The 14,158-nt window shown below is 44.8% G+C and overlaps 1 protein-coding gene and 1 long non-coding RNA gene across 6 annotated transcripts in view; one reads left to right on the plus strand and one right to left on the minus strand.

The window, feature by feature from the left end:
- GRM7 (glutamate metabotropic receptor 7) overlaps positions 1 to 14,158 on the minus strand; it is a 260,837-nt gene that overhangs the window by 43,423 nt on the left and 203,256 nt on the right. The window lies entirely within an intron of this gene.
- LOC140003564 (uncharacterized) lies at positions 543 to 10,553 on the plus strand. The gene is made up of 3 exons (XR_011812453.1): positions 543 to 865; positions 6,621 to 6,783; positions 10,354 to 10,553. It is a non-coding gene; the product is annotated as an uncharacterized lncRNA (long non-coding RNA).

Raw genomic sequence — 14,158 nt, forward strand, 5'->3', positions numbered from 1 at the left:
TGCTTTAGAGCTGCATAAAGGAATGGCTGGAGTCAGGAGGGGGTTAGCTCTGGCAGTGAAGCCTTCCTTCCAAACCAGCTCTCTTTAGGAATTTAAATCATGGCAAAGGAAAGAAAAATAACTGCATTTAAAAATTTAAAAATTTTCCTTTTCTCTTACTTACTTGAGGACACATCATTACTTGGATGGAGTCTTACTGCTGAAAAGCACCTACAGGCAAAGAGAAACAGCGCAGGTGGGGCTGCTAAGGCAGGCAGCCCGTGGAGCTGTTCTTGGCGAGACAGAAGGCAGCACGGAACTAACGGGCTTCTTGGAGTGGTCCGTTCCCAGTCCCCAAGGAGAATTGTTGCAGCTCTTCTCAAGGATGCAAGCGCCCATCCTGTCGGGTAAGCCTGGCCAGCAGGACTCTGGCAGAAATTGCACAGGGATGCTGAGGTGGTTTTGCTCCCACTCCAGCATGGGTTTTAGGGGTTTTGGTAGCACAATAAGGCTTGCCAGTTGCTGTCCCAGAACCCGTACACCTCCCGGGGCATGCAGCATGCCCAGGGTGAAACACAAGGCTGGGAAATGCTCATCAAGGCAACAGAAATGCTTTGTAATCCCTTGAGACAAATTATTCACATCTTACAGGTGTGCACTGGTAGGTGTTAATTCTATCTATTATTCCTTCAAAGCTGCCCAAGTTTGCATTCAATTAGCTAAATGACTTGAGCCATCCAATTCTTGTTGCCACTAATGGATCACAATTAGAACAAACTGCTGCCATGGCAACTGCTAGATCCAGCCTCACTCAGATGCTGGGGGAAGCTTGCCTTGTGGTTTATGCAGTCCTGAGCTTCCAGGACATGCAGATGGGCATTTACAGGTATGTGAAACCAGGAAGGGGTAATTCCAGCACACAAGATGATTTAGGTGCCCGTTTATATGAGATTTCATTACAGGAGGTCAATCATTTTAGGACCTGCTCAATTCCAGTCATTCCACAATCCTCCACGCTGGCGTACAGTTAGGAGACATCCATGCCTGTGATCTCTAATCCAGAACATCAGGAAAGAGCTTCCTCTCTTAATTATCAAACACTACATCTTTAAAAAAATATCATTATAGCAATGAGCTGGATCTGTCTCATTCGATGCTGCAATGACAATTTACAGCAACAGCCAAATCATTTTCCAATACTATCTAACAAGGTGATACTGCAGCCTGTATTGCTGAACAATGGCTCACAACTCCTCGTTACCAGCTCCAAATTAACTCTGAAATTAACTCCGATGCGTCATACCTCAGAGGTAACATTACACACTGCTATGAATTATTTAGAGCTCCTTATCAGCAGTTTCATTCAAAGTACTTACACAGAAGGCAATCTAGAATACTGAGGGGTAAGAAAAACAAGCGTTTTGAACCAAATCAGCTCCCATGTTTAACTAATCCACGGCCTGACAAAAGTTAATGACCCACAGACCCTGCTCTGTATCTGTAACTTATTAAATATATTTTTGACTGGATAAAAATAATCTATTTATTGCTGTAGTCACAGCTGCACAGCATACCCGCCTTTATACTTAACTGAGATTTATTTACTGTCTGCTATCCCTTATTACGTATCAAGAAACAAATGTTGAGTATCTAGTAGTTCCCTTATCTCTGCATGAGAAGCCACAAGGAAGCTTGTAAATACAAGGCTGAATTTGTGACAAACTATACCTTCTGTCAGCGGATGCAAGCCCGTGGCCTCAAGGGACAAAAAGCCTCCAAAGGAGGAATTTTTCGGTGTGTATGATTGCAATCAAATCAGGCTGGCCCGGCTCCCACTGGGAAGTTTACTTGAATAAAGGCTGTCCTCCACCTTTCTCCTTCCTGAGGTCTGCAACTCAGCGTCCGTGCTCAGCAGGCGCTGCCAGGGTGCACGTCCAGGAGATGTGTTCATTTTTTCCCAAATGAGCTCTTGCTCGGCTCCACGCCAGAGCTACCCACTGCCTGCACGGCCAGCGTGCGGCCAGGGCCCCAACCTGAGAGCAGGAGGCAGCCGGCATCAGCCAGGGACAGGGCTGCCGTGATGGACTGGGTGTTGGAGGGACCGACTTCATCCTTACCTCAGCCACAGATCACGCTTTAAGCACTGACCACCTTGCCTGTGCTAATTGATTTTCCTGGTACCATCACCTAACACAGCCTAGCTTTAAGCTATGATACGCATTTTACTTCTCAGTTTATTGCTGAATTATTGTTGCTAGTTAAGTTTGTTAGCAGGATCTGCTCCGCTACTAAAAAAAAAATAATCTATCTTGCCTTCAAATTTAATTTAACTATCTCCATTAAAGATTACAAGTTGCTCTGATATTGAAAATATAAATCACGGACAATCAGAGGGAGATGATAGCATATTGTTCATCTTGTTTCTTGGCTTCCTATTCCCTTTACATTTTTTTTTTTTAAACTAAATTTCCCTCTAAGCATAATCCAATGAAGACCCTGCAAACACTTGAGATATTAAATTTACCACACATACATTATTTTTTAGTTGCTATAAACACAAAATGGACGTTACTTTACCAGTGGGACTACATGACTCAGGGGCATGGGAAGGGTGAAACTTTGGGTTTCCTACTCAGTAAGAATGCAGCTGATGTCTGAATGGATCACATTTAATGGGCAATTAGCAGCATTAGAAGGATGGTTAGGGTCAAGTGAGTAACATCTTCTTTGTAAATACGAGTTTCACCTTATTCCCCCACCCTGGGTTTTGCCACCACAGACATGTCAGCCATTTAAAGGCCAAACGCCAGCACAGACTGAATAATTTTATGGTAAAGTGCCTGACATCATTAACTGAAAAGTGCTAAAACTGAAAAATCCTTCATAAAACCTTGACAATTAAAGAGGTCAAGAAGGGTCTCCTGTGCGGCTGCAGCCAACCTTATCAACACAGATCTGTCTGGGAAACCTCTGCCAGAAGAGAGGCCTTGTCTCAAAGATAGTGTTTTACAGCAGCAGCGCTCACTGGGTACGTCTCCAGGTGCTGACTGCCGCGTTCCTACCTCCTCTGTTCAGTTAGGGAAGGAAAACACACTGATCATCCTTCATTGATGCTGGCAGGATACAAAGATGGGCACGTCGGTGGCAGTAAAGACAGTTTGGGGTGGAAACGCTGTCAGAGCACCGGCATACAGAGGGGAGAGGGGAGAGAGCTCCCTGTTTCTGCTCCCCACCAGGGACAGGACCGGGTACCCCGGCTGCCGCTGGGAGCTGCAGCCCTGCTCTGTACCATGACCCTACTTCGGGAGGTGCTTCCCCAGCGAGACCCCTTCTGTAACACAGAAAAAAAAACAGCAGAAATACTTTTTCTCAGCTCTCTTCCCCTAGGTTCCCTTTTCTCTTCCAATTTGTCTCCTAGCCCATGCATCAGAAGCAGCTCCTCTTGTATATGCTCGCGGGCATCTCTCTTTTGGCAGTCGCAGGCTAACCTCCTCCTCTTTGAGAGGCTTTTCATTTGTCATACGGCATCGACCCTCTGATGCTGGTTCTCAGCCACTTTCTTCTCTACAAACAGCACTTCAAGCTCCTGAAGCTACCTGCCAAGCTGGGGCTCTGCTCCTTTCCAGCGCCTGGTGCTCCTGTGTCCAGGCTCAGCACCAGCCTGCAGCAGCCGTGGGGCAGGAAGGAGCCTCGCTGGCTTTGTCTGTGATGAATGTGAACACATTAACAACAACAACAACAAAAAAAAAGCCATTGTTTCAAAATGCAGGATTATAAACATCCTCCAAATCCCTTTTGACGGGGTACACTTGGGACACAGAATTTCTGCTCAGTCTACAAGGACTCCTTGTTGTTTCTTTTTAACCTTCTAAGTTTATGCCTCAAAGACAAAATACAAGGCAATTGCTTTGACCAAGTACCATAATTTCTACTTTTATTATTATTACATGCCTGCTTAAACCATTTAAAAGAACAAATAAATCCTCCAGGTCAATATTTTGCAAGCATTTCTTACATATAGTGAAACCTATTTTTTGCCTTGCATTAAAGTGGCCTTGCTAGACTGAAAATGCACTTTCAGGAATAGCTGTTTGCTTCCTCCCTGCAAACCCAGCTATATTTAGCTCACGGGTATGCACAGAAGATCTGACATTTTTGTGTTCTGTGCAGAACAAACTGCAAGAGCCTTCGTGATCAGCAGAGGTTTTGCTGGGCAGTGGAGGGGAATCTCCTCACCTGTCCCCACAAGAGTCCCCGTTACTTAGTGCTGAGCTAATTTTAACTGATTTTGCCAAAAAGTAAGTTCAGTCTTACTGTCTTGGGTAAAATCCCGGCTGACTTCCTAGCTCCAAAGGGGTGTGCTCTCTCTCCTTTCCCCACTGGTTTGGAGCAGGGTGGTGCATTTAGCTGCCCGCAGGATGCTTGTGCTGCCCATCCCGCAGGTGTGCTCAGAGCACATCCGTGGCAAACCCACCTTGGCTGGCTCCCTGCACACCTGGCCTAGCCGGTGGGCTTTCTGCTTCTGTTTTGTTTTTCTTTATTCCGAAATGAACAGAAGACAAGCACAGCTCTGAATGTGTTGCCCAAGTGAGGGCATTAAGCAACGCTCCTGCGCCTGACTGACAAGGGTCCTTGATTGAGTACCCTTGCACACACTGCTTTCATAACCCATCCACACGCAATGACAGAAGTACTTGAGGACCCATTCTTTCTGCTGAAATGGTTTGATCAAACAAAACCCTGACTCCTGCATACAAGTTCGGCAAGAAAATTGAGAAACATCTGCATAACTTATGTTGCATTGAATAAGCCCTTCATGGTTTTCTTTTTGTTCCTGGATGAGCCTGGAATCAGCAGCCATTATTTCTTACTCAAAATAACATTATTATGTTTCTACAATACCCGTGGGGTTCAGAAACTGGTTATGATCTCCTCACAAAGTGATACTTTAGTTCCTAGCATTTGGCTTAGAATGTCAGACATGATCTACAGGATTTTTCTGAAAAGATGATTAACTCTTGTTCAAACAAAGGAGCATTAATGGGAACTGAGGTTTTCTACAGCAAAATTCAAACTGCACTACACGCAGCACAGACCTAGCAAAGTACATCATTCACTGGTAAGCTGGTGTGGAAAAATCCCACAGAGTTTAGGAAGGGAAATGACCTTTCAACACAATCCAAAAACAGCCCACCTGATACCCTGAAACAGGATGCTCCCCAGAAATGCATATGGGGAGAGAATTAGGGCTGTAGGAATACACCCATACCTCAGGGAAGCCACACTATCCATGCTATGTGCTTTTCTCAAGCCTCACATGCTCAGGACATCCAAAATAAACATTTAGATATGTTAACACAAACTGAAAGTATTTGTAACCATACTGAAGTAAACTTCTCCTCCCCTGTCCTGAGCAAAAGGGATAATTTTGTGCTTGCTTCCTTGTAAACCAACTTTGAAGAGCTGTTTTATAATCACGCAGGTGCCCCTCATTCACAAACGTAGCCGCCTTGAGGCGCAGGCACTGCTGGCACTGCTCGTGCTGCTCACAAAGAAGGGTTTTGCAGGACCGTGCGGCCGCTAGCACCGACACACAGCGAGCTGGGAAAACCCACTAACGCCAAAAAGCAGTCGCATGGTCGATGCAACAGTTCTGCAGGAGGAATTATGTTGTCAGTTCAAGTAAGCTTGATATCGCAGAGATATCAAAACGCAAGCAAAGAGAAAAGTTTCGTCAACAAGGTAATTGCTCGGCTGGACTCAATGGAGCTGCAATTACTCCTCGCCGAGGTGTTGTCAGTTTGCACTGCGGATAGGAACTGTTGCGTAACACAGACATGGGCATATGCAGACATTGCTTTTCATATGGAAAGCTCTCCTGGCAGTTCTACATTTTCTTTAAAAAAAAAAAAAAAAAAAAAAAAAAAAGTAGATGTCAATGCTGTGCATTAAACACCCACGTGCTTTTCATTTCACAATTACTCTGCTTTTTTGCCAGAGGCAGTTATATACGCACTAGAAGTCACAGAGCAGAGATACCATTTTCCTACGTTTTTCCCTGGCAAGTTTTTGAAATAAATCCAGTGCTTGCACACGCCCAGCTCCGAGCAATGCCTGCCCGGGGAGCAGCAGCGGTGGCAGCATGGCACAGCATGGGCAGCCCCTGCAGGGAGGGGACCGTCACCAGGCTTCATGGGAGCCGACTGACGAGTTTACGGCTCCTGGCCAGTGTCACAAAGGCAAAATAGAGGAGGAGGAGCTGGTTTTGACTCCACACTTCAATAACCTGGCAAAGCAGTTTGGCGGCTCCGAGCTATGCCCGTGGTATGGAAGAATGGCTATCCCAAACACCAGTGAAAAATGATTTGTTTGTGGCTTTGCCCCAGAACCTCCCCTGCCAGACAGTACCTGCAGCAGCACGCCCCGCTGTGACCCGTCCTCTTGGACCTTCAAGGGAGGGAGTTTCCATCCCTATGGGTTTGGACTCGAGCGGTCTGAAGAGACCAGCAGACACAGCAGCCCTGTGGCTGCTCCGTGGCAGAACGGGGCAGTGGTGACTGCCCAGGCTGCGGGTCAGGACATTTTCTTCCCCGCCAAAACACGCGGTCCTTTCTGGCTTCCATTTCTTTTCCGTCTTCCAGATCAGATTTTTCCTCCGTCCTCACCACCGAGGGGAATGAAGAGGCTCAGATCATCACAGCGAAGAGATCCCTCGCTTTCTGCACCAGACATCAAAGCAGCATGCTTGCAGGCTTCAAAGAGTCCCTCGGTGACTGCAGAACCACCGCAGGGCTGCTAATTCAAGTAATTTCTGCTTAAATGAATACATCTCTGTTATGAGACAGCCACACACAAATTTAAATGCAGTATTATTACTCCATTATGAAGATACCTGTTTCAATAATTGAAATTTTCACAAAATGAATTGATTGTTAATTATCTTTTAGCATTCACCTATATATTCCTGTAAGGCTATTACGGTATAAGCACGAGCACAATGCGTGCACCGCTTATACCTGACTAACGGTTGGTGGCATCCCTTCATTGCAAACGTACACCCTCCTCCTTAGGTAATTATGTGGAACATGATTGTGGCCTTGGGCTCTGCCTGCTCAGTGTTTTCAATTAGATTTTACTACAAAAGTACATATTAACATTAAAGGAGCATTACAATGCAGCAAATGTGATAAAACAGATCAATGTTAGATGTACCTTATGCTTCTGTTGTTTCAAGAATCATAATTGCCATTAATTTATGGTCTTCTGAGAAGGATGTAATTGCTCTAATCATCTCTTATTTCACTCAGAGTACGCACTTTTTCTGTAACCTAGCTTTAAATACCTGCCTTGAAAACACAGCAACAGACCTGCGGTTTCACCGATCCTGCAGCCTTTTATTGCCTTGGCTGAACTTCAGAGGTGCTGAACGCAGCCAGATGCTCGGGTGGGAGACCTCCAAGGCAGGTGTTGGAGGTGTAGGCAGGAATGTCTCTGGGAGAGTGCACACTTGGGAATATGAGGCAGCAACACGAGTACATGTGCACTTCTGGATATATTTATCAACAAAATTCCTTCATTCTCCGTGTTCTTAAAGATGCCTCTGAAGAGTGCAGGTGTCAAGTCCCACATCTCACACAAACCCTAGGCATCTGCCCAGAGTGAATTCCCCGAGCTCCCTCCCTTGATGCTGCCACCATTCCCGTGGTTAATACAACCTGGAGGGCACTCCGTGTGCCCCAGCGATGAACACGGTTTGAGAACACAGAGTTAGACCCGACTGCCTGCCCTGCACGGTGTTTCTGAGTGCTGTTGGAATTGCTGCTTAACGGCTGATACAATGCTCCCAACTTGTTGTTTATAAATCCATCTGCTCAATGCTGCAGGTTTCTTCTCTGCGCAAGGAACTGTTATTACTGTTATTATTGTATTCTTTTATGAAACATTAAAATCTTTGCGTGGCTGAGCATTATACAAATTAGTGGTGGATAAAAATCCAGAATCATTATAAAGCTCCATAAAGAAGTGAAAATTAAAGCTTTTAAAACACATTTAAATATACATATTTAAGAGAGATTTTCCCACCAGTCATTGTTTTCTAACCAACATAGACACGCAGTTACAAGAAATTTCATAGCAACATGCATTAACATACCCTTGCAGCCTCACTTCAGAGAGCGTCAAAACTTCAGGAAATATTTAATGCTTGACACAAGTGAGTCAAAGTGGTTTTGCAATACCCATTGTCAAATCCAGCTTAAAAAAATGCAGCTCCACCAGTGTAAATGATGTGGTACAGGGGGTGTCTCAGGGCCAGGCTCTGTCTCCCACATGGTGGCTCCCTGATTTTTGTGTTGCTGTCTGCAAAGGCCCAGCTGCCCCTCAAGGAGCCTGGTGGGGCACTCGGGGCAGCCCCCCTATGGCACGGGACACGGCACGAGCAACGACACAAAGACATTATCCAACCACGCTTTTCGCTTCACACATGCAAGTCTCCTGTGACAAGAGGAAAGGCACACTTAAAGCTTGAGAGCAGCCGGTAAAATTACAAAGTGGCTTGTCTTCTCTACAGGTGTTGCCTCAGGCATATCCTGCATAGCCACGGAGCAAAACAGCTTCATGTTTTCTTAAAAATACAACCGGCACCCAGAGGTAAATCCGCACTCCTTCACGTAGCCCCGCGGGGATCTCGGAGCTCAGCCCACCTCTGCCAAGGGATCACACACCTCATCCACAGCACAAGGACAACTCTGTACAGCTGGAGCCCATCTCCTGTCCCTCTCACACCTGTCCAACAACTGAACTGACCTAAGCTTTAATTCAGTTTTCTCTTGGTGAGCCCTAAGCCATTTCCTGTAATTTCAAAGAGAAGTGACAAATGACTGCACTTCTCTATACCGAAGTGTTAGGGTCATCTTTTCATTTATTTACTTTTTTACAGCAAGCTAACAGGCAGCATGAGATGTGGGCAGGTATTCCCAATGAGGCTGAAGCCATCAGTAACACCGTGAAACAAACCCAACAATCCCATTCTATTTTTCACGAGCTGTACTCTCCCCTAGGGGTTCTTCATAGCAGCTGCTAAAAGGTAGGAGCCAGCTGCATGCAGCTGGTCCAGAAGTGCTGGTTTGGGGAAGAAACCCACCAAAACAGTGTTGAGAGAGAAACAAGTGGGTTGCAGAAGATCAACGACTCTAGAACTCAAAATTCCTGCAGCACTTATTATTTCAAGAATTATTTTTTTTTTTTCAGGGTTAAATCATGAATTGCATGAAACTGGTTCTAGAAAATTTAACTTTTGAAATTCTGTAGTTATCTACAGGTAATCACAAGCTTTTTATCACATTTTTCCAATAGTGGTGTTATTCCTGATAAAAATACTTAGGTAAAGCTGCTGGTGGGGTCAGGCTTGGCTCTGGACAACTCCAAGTGTCAGATCATGACAGTCCCTGGTTTTCTCAGATTTAATCTTGAGGTTGGGTAAAATAAAGAACTTCAGTAACTTAACATGCAGATCCCTGACAGCTGCTGAGAACAGTACAGCAACAGGTGAACTCAAATGCAGAACAGTGAGAAAAATTGTTTGTGGTTAGAAAGTTTTAAGCAGCTACTATTACTAGAGCCAGCCTTCAGTTCTGTTTTGAAATGCAGGGGCATTATAAAGAGTAAATTTTAGCATTATTTAAAGCCATTCATTTCAAAGGATTTTAAATTACAATTCTTTAAAATAAAGCTACATCTCTTGATTCTCCTTCCGCGTGTCCCAAAATATGGGAGATTTAAAGACACATTTTGCAAGAGCCTCAAACCTTGATTTTCTCAACCGCCCAACAGTATAAAACTCCAGCAGATGCATTAAAATCCTCATAACTCCAAAATCCACATATGTATAGTTGCTATAGCAACTGTCATCTCAAACCTTCCCAGGGGAGAAAATAAATGTGTGTCCTACCTGGCTAATCGGTATTTGTATTACAGAGAATTGGAGGGTAACTTAGTTTCACCAAAAAATAGAACGGGTACTGAAGTGCTACTGTGTTAATGTGATATTATTTAATCTGAATAAGAATCCACTTTGCATGCGCCTTGAAATTATAGTATTTATGTAACATTCAACACAATAAGTAAAAATGCTGCTGCCAAATATACCTGACTTACCCTGCTTATTGATTTGAATAAAAGGAACATTAAAAAATAGAGAAACCTGAGGGAGAGCGGAAGAGTCGATGGAATTAAAGACTACAGATTTCAAAGTGGCTGTATTACAGTTGGAAAAAAAAAAAAAAAGCCAAAGGTTAATGTGATCTGGATACAAAAAGAAGATGATGGAAAGTGAAGAATGTATGGTCAATGTTTCCCCATTTCTCTTCGTTTCAGGCTGAATAAAAGTCCCAAGTTGTAAGACCATGCTGGCTGAGAAACCATCATCACTCACTCAGACTCATGATTATAACTTTTTTTTTGCTTGAAAAAAGTCTTCAAAATACTCCAAGAAAAAATCCCATTTGTAGCATATATCCCGGAGCATGTTGACAGTTATTACTGGGTTGTAGACGTATCCAGAAATTTATTATTTTAATCTTTGCAATTACTAAATAAAAGTAATCACAGCTACCAGGCAATAAAATCTCCGAGAGACATAAAAATATAATGATGACATATCCCTCATATTAGTTCAATGACATAATTTGAGAAAATAAGATCTTGGGGGAATATTCACCGTATACAACTGCATCTGCACGTGGTTAGAGCGCAGGTACGGACTTCAAACCTGTGGAGACAATGATTTCTTTTAATCTAACAGCTCCAGATCTGGCAAGTTTCCAAAGAGAGCTCCCCCCTCACAACAGGAGGAGCACACTCCCAGGAAGCCATATAGCTCTACATATTCATAAGTTATGCAGTCGTTGCGAGTAAAATGCCAAACACAGCACTGTATTTTGGGCCAGCTAAGTACCCGAGCGGATTCTGCCATGTCTGACACATAAAGCAGATTGATATCTAGGTTTGCCATTAAAGGGATCTAATTTTTCAGTATTACATCCTAGGGATTCAGGAAATTTAATTTAAGCAACAGTATATATACAAGGCAATACTGAATTACCACAGGAGAAGAAAATGGCTCGTGATCTCCTAGACAGCCACAATCTGAGCTGAATGTTGTGAGAAAAGAGGGAGAACGAAGTGGCGAGAAAAAACCCCAAACCCTAACCAAGGCTATTTAACACAAACCTCAGTCAATTCCTCCTGCTCTATTAAACTCCCCACAGCACCAACTGCGTCACGCTACAAAAACAAAAAGGTAAGCACAAGTGTTGAAAAGTATTGTTTTCTTAGCAATAAATTGACTTTTATGTACAGAAAAACAAACCCGTATTTTAAGAACACCGCCTTTCGCATTGATTTAACTGCAGATGCCTTTTCTCCTTCACTGTATTTTTCTTTGTTTTTGCCATGAAAGTATTGCCTCTGGTAATCCTCGCCATGTAAGTTTTCAAAATATTTACATTAAGAGAGAGCAATAATAATAAAAAGCAAACCATCGCTGCCACCTGCGAATCGATGTTTCCAGGACGCATCAGAGCGCGTTGCGTGCTCTGTCACGCTGCTGCTCTTTTAGGACACTATCTGTGAAAAATCTGAAAATAATCCAAAGAAATAAAGGGAAATGAAGTACCCGTGAGACCCTGCGGATCTCAGGGGCAGGGGGCAGATCAGGAAGAAGCGACGGGTGACAGACGATGAACCCAACCGCCGGCTGCAGGGGCTGGGTCAGTGCTGGTGCTGCGGGGCAGGGCCAGAAGTTCCACGGAGGGCTCGCTCCACACCACTCGCATCCTTCCCATCTTTTCACTTCCGTACTCTAAAATTTTGACTCAATTTGGCTTATTGATTCAGCTGTGCTTCGCCTGACCTTACAGAGCAATCTGTGCTCTTTTCAAGTGCCACTTTGTATTGACTCTGTGGAGGAGCTATGACTCCTGTAATTGGTTTAACAGCTCTTTGAGGCCACTTTGTTTCTGATAAGATACCCACATATCCACTGAGAATTTAAAATAGTTTTGTTGTCAAAAACAATTATGGTAGGAGTGCAAAAGCAGCATTTTAGCAGCACAGACCCTCTCCAGAGAGGTACGGGGTAAGAAGGCTGGCCACAAGAGGCAAAAGGATGGATGACCGTCGTCCCCTGTCCTCGGCCTCTGAACTCCCTGGGCATCAGAGGTGATGGGTTTGGCCATTAGGAGCTGCTCTGAGTGCAATGGAAGGGACCCTTGTTGTCTGCAGGGGCCAGCTGCCTCCACGTGCTGTGGTTTTTACCAGATCTCAAGGAAGGATGTTTCTGAGCACGGACGTGACATGGTTTCTGCATCCTGACCCTCAAAGGCTGCACCAGCGTTTTAGCACATATACCAATAGGAAATCACAACAAAACCAACCCAACCCAAAACACAACCCCCAGAATACAAACAGCAAGAGATGGGCAGGTTGGAAGCGCTGCTACGAGGCCATTGCCTCACAGCCACAGCAGCACCACTTTGGGCCTCCAAAACTGCACCCACTGGGCACCCCCATGCTGTGTGACCCAACAGCCTGCAAATTGTACCTGCCCTGGTGTTTTCTGAAGGCCTTAAGAGCAGCAAAAAGAACTGTCTGAACAAATGCAAGCTGGGAAGATGACAGGACTTTGCTTTTCCCACACACAGCCTCCCATACATCCTGAAGGTTTCACCTCCACCCTGGAGCACTGGACGGTACCTGGCCTGCCTCCAGCCCACGCTGCCTCCCTCCGCTCTGCTGCTGGCATTATTTGCCTTTGATGAACTACTTGCAGCATGCTTCAGCCTTTTCTTTTTTTTTTCTTTTTTGGTTATTTTCTACACTGAACAAGAGAGGTATATTTAATATGCTTTCTACCGAACAACATTATGCTTGTATTTATTGATAAAATAAAGTAAATCCATACAATGAAAATCACGGCGTTATATATAACACCATTTCTCAGCTTAAAAGATTGCGTTGCATGAGATTTTCAGCAGGAGCAATTTCCATTTCAGAAAAGACTTGTGTGGCTAAGCCTATACACAATATTTTCCAGAGAAAATATCTGACAGGAAATCACTAGCAATCACAAAAAAAGTACAATGCCTCCTCCCCACACTCCTCACTTAAAAAAAAAAAAAGAAAAAAAAAAGAAAAAAAAAAAGAGGGAGACATAGAAAAGAAAGGCAAGAAGCACGTAACCTGCTCCCTGTGTAGGCACAAAGGTCCTTCTGGATGGGGAATAATTCCCAGCCAAAGGCACAGCACTGAGATTTGGCACCTCTCACCAGTCAGATGCACAACAATCACCTGCAGATGCCAGTAGGCTGGGGGACCCCCACACGCACCCCCCCGGCTGCTCGACACACACAGACCCGAAGGGCTGCTTGCTGTGCCTACCATCATCTCCCGCACATGGTGTGAAATCCAGCTAATAACTGTCCCTTTTGCTGTCCTACATGAATTTGTGCAAGAATCTTCTGCTTTCAAAGCAGTGCAGGTTAATTCAGCCCTGTGACTATGTGGAAAACCAAACGTTTCACTGCTAAGTGATTTTCAATGGTGGCAGCAGTCTTTGAAATTATTCAGGTCTTTCTATCACCTGCTTGAATCTTTGCAGACAACAGCTCAGAACGCTTCATCTCGGTCACCTGCAGGCCGAGCACATTCTCGGGCAAGAGGCACAAAAGCTGCTCTGTGCTCTCTGTGTCAGACCAAAAGGTACACGTGGACCCAGCTGGGTTTAAAGCCACCTAGGCTGTTTCTTATCTTCCTCTTGACAGGGAGAGCAGAGGTGTTTGAAATGAGACTTGGCAGACCTCCTTTCCAGTGGAAATTACCTCCCTTTAGGGATGCAACGTCTCCCTTTAAAGCCCTTTGCACATGAAACCCCCCAATAACCTCTGCTTCCCCCTGCTTCCTCTCGTCTTCCAGCAGTAAAACCAGGCTAAAACAACTGCAGATCTCTACAACCAACCTCTTGAGCTGCAGAGGACAGGGCTCTGGTGCAGACGTCTTTCTCTGGAAGGGCCATGGAAAGGAAGGCCCTGCCTGAGCACTGCCACTGCTGTCCTCCTGCAATGCTACCTCAGGAACCCCCGAAGTAGGAGGAGGAGAAGCAGAGCAGAGCACGAATGAATCA

The sequence above is a fragment of the Anas platyrhynchos genome, chromosome 13 (assembly GCF_047663525.1).
Source record: "Anas platyrhynchos isolate ZD024472 breed Pekin duck chromosome 13, IASCAAS_PekinDuck_T2T, whole genome shotgun sequence".
Lineage (NCBI taxonomy): Eukaryota > Metazoa > Chordata > Aves > Anseriformes > Anatidae > Anas > Anas platyrhynchos.